Genomic DNA, 3,455 nt, shown 5'->3' on the forward strand with positions numbered 1-3,455 from the left:
CTTCAGAAAGTTACAAATCAATATTCCTTTTGCTGAGGTTTTGGAGCAAATGCCTATCTATGTCAAGTTCATGAAGGAGATATTGTCAAAGAAGAAGCGTTTAAAGGGAGATGAGACAGTAATCCTGACTAACGAATGCAGTGCTGTAATTTAGAATAACTTGCCAAGGAAGATACTAGATCCAAGAAGCTGTCAAATTCCATGCTCCATTGGGAGCACAACCTTTGAGAAAGCGTTATGTGATCTGGGGGCAAGCATAAATCTAATGCCCTTATCTGTGATGAAGAAGCTGCAAATTCAAGAGGCACAACCCACAAAGATAGCATTACAGATGGCAGACAAATCTATGAAGCCTACATACGGATTAGTGGAGAATATATTGGTCAAAGTGGGTAAGTTCTTCCTCCCAGTAGATTTTGTGATTCTTGACACAGGGGAGGATGAGAATGCCTCTATAATTCTAGGAAGACCATTCCTAGCCATTGGAAGAGCTCTGATTGATGTAGAAGTGGGTGAATTAGTGCTTAGAGTGCATGATGAGTAACTAGTCTTCTATGTTTTCAAAGATGTACATTTAGCATGTGAAGAAGAGAGGTGCATGCAGACTGAGCTTATTGATCCAACCCTTTAAAACCCCCTGATGATACACAGCAGAATCTGCAGCTCAAACCTCCCTTGGTAACAATCAATAAAATTCCTCCTAACATCAAACCTAACTTTGGTGTTGGGAATGCATCATCTACCAAGGAGGAGGGTCCCAGAAAGAAGAAAGTACCCAGAGGATGGAAAAATAAAAAGATCCCCACTGAAGGTTTCTCCCCAGGAATGAAGGTGGTGTTAACCAGCAATCCAGCAAGGATTTATACAGTAACCAGAATCCTCTCTCTGGAGCATATTGAGCTACGTTATGGAGACACAGGAAAGAAGTTCAAAGTAAGGGGTGAGAGCTGAGACCCTATGATCCTCCTCCTTAGAGGAGCCGACTGTCAAGCTAATGACAGTAAAGAAGCACTTGTTGGGAGGCAAACCGATGATTTCGTATCCTTAGTCATTTTGGTAGTAGTAGTTTTCTTAGTTATTTGATTTTTATTGAGTTTTATCTGATCATGCAGCTATTTTAGAACAGGAACTGAATATTTTAGTTCAAAAAAAAAAGAAGAAGCACTCCACGCGCGCGCGCCTAGTGCGCGTTCGCGTCCATAGTGAATGCGAATTGAGTGAGATTGAACAGAAAGTTGCGCTGGAGTTGTGTAGGAACTATGCCTCGCGCACCATCTCACCCACGCGTACGCGTACCAGACACGTACCGTCTCACTGGTTCTCGAAAATCCACGCGGGAGAGCACATGGCGCACACGCGCGCCTTAAAAGAGCGACGTAAATAGGTGCATGGCCGAAAGTTGCGCTGGCCTCACGCAGGGTTCATGCTAGAAGCACAGATTGAACATGCATACGCGTCTCTAACGTGTACGCGCCCTTTTCACCGCTTGGCAATCCATGCGCAGGCGCACTGGACGTATCCGCATCCCTTCCCTTTTTCGCAACCCGCGTGAACGCACGCAGTGCGCGTCTGCGTCGGTTGCGCCGCACACCTTCACTATTCTTCTTTGCTTGAGGACAAGCAAACCTTTAAGTTTGGCGTTGACGCTTCGCTTATGGCTTTTCTGTTTAGCACCAAAGGGAGATGAATGTTCTTCATGGAGAAATGAGATGGCCATCAGCATAACTGAGGTGGTTGAGTTCCTTTCATTCTATTTCTCTTTCGTTCTTATTGTGCTGTCTTCTGTTCTCTGTTGCTTTGATTCCTGCATGATCCTTAGTACTATATATATAAAAAATTAAAAAAATTAAAAAATAATACATATATATATATATATATATATATATATATATATATATATATATATACTGTCTCATGTATTGCTCACTAAGCTTGAATTCAAAAGAAAAAGAAGTAATATATTGCATGAGAAATTGAGTTTGATATTTAAGAGTAGTCTTATTTACTTAAATGTGGTGGTATTATTTGTGATTTTGAATGCATGACATGAAAAGTGCATATTTGAATTTGAATCAAAGGATGTTGACGTATAAGGAACAGGAATTTAGAGAATTATTATGACTTCTCTGAAATAAATAAAAATTTAATCCTTGAAGCAAAAGAAATAGCAAAAGAAAAAGAAGCCATAAAAGCAAGGTCCAAGGCTCTAAGCATCAATGACTAGGGAGGTCAAACATGATTTAAAAGCTCAAAGAGTTGTTTCCCTAGTTATATGCTTGTGGTGTGATTATGTCAAGTAATCCTTGAGACAGAACACTTAGTTGTTTTCTGACGAACTGATTTCTATCGGTAAAAAAATTCACAAGAATATAATCACGTTGTAAGTATAGTTTCTAAATCAACAGAGAATCTTTTCGTACAAAAGTTTGGTTGTCACAAGTAACAAAATCCAATAAAATTTATAACCGAAGTATTCAAACCTTGGGTCGTCTTCTCAAGGAATTGTAGGAAAGTATGATTTATTATTGGTTATGGAAAATAATATTTTTGGGTTTTTGAAAGGTTAAACATGGAAAATAAATTACAGGAAAAATAAATTAATAACTAGAAAAACTCTTGACAATATATGAAAACTGGACGCCTATCCTAGTTATCCTTATCAATTATGATGAGAATTGGATTTTGCTCCCACCTTATTAACCTCTAACTATGAAGGTAAGTTAAGTGGATTAATCAATTTGATTCCTCAGATCCTAGTCAATTCCTAAGAAAAGACTAGAGTTATTGGAATTCAAATTAATTAGCAAAGATAACAATTATCAATCACAATGAGTTTGATAACTCAAGTGTCTCCAATTAATCAATTCATCAACTAAAGCCAAGAATATAAAAAGCTAAGTAAAAATCATAAATCTGAAATACCTCAAATTATATTTAAACATAAATTCAAATCTAACATGAAAGGTGGTGCACGAAATTGCAATCACACTTTTGCAATCCGCACAACTAACCAGCAAGTGCACTGGGTCGTCCAAGTAATACCTTACGTGAGTAAGGGTCGATCCCACGGAGATTATTGGTTTGAAGCAAGCTATGTTTATTTTATTATTCTTAGTCAGGATTTCAATTAAAATTATCAGTTTGAATTATTAGAAAAATAAAAGAGCGTGAATTAATTACTTGTAATGCGGTAACAGAGAATATGTTGGGGTTTTGGAGATGCTTCGTCCTCTGAATCCCTGCAATATAATATTCAACTCAATAACATAATTGCAAAGTTCCTTCCATGGCAAGCTCTATGTAGGGTGTCACCGTTGTCAATGGCTACTTCCCATCCTCTCAGTGAAAATGGTCCAGATGCTCTGTCACAGCACGGCTAATCATCTGTCGGTTCTCAATTAGGTTGGAATAGAATCCAATGATTCTTTTGCGTCTGTCACTAACGCCTAGCCTTC

The sequence above is a fragment of the Arachis hypogaea genome, chromosome 10 (assembly GCF_003086295.3).
Source record: "Arachis hypogaea cultivar Tifrunner chromosome 10, arahy.Tifrunner.gnm2.J5K5, whole genome shotgun sequence".
Lineage (NCBI taxonomy): Eukaryota > Viridiplantae > Streptophyta > Magnoliopsida > Fabales > Fabaceae > Arachis > Arachis hypogaea.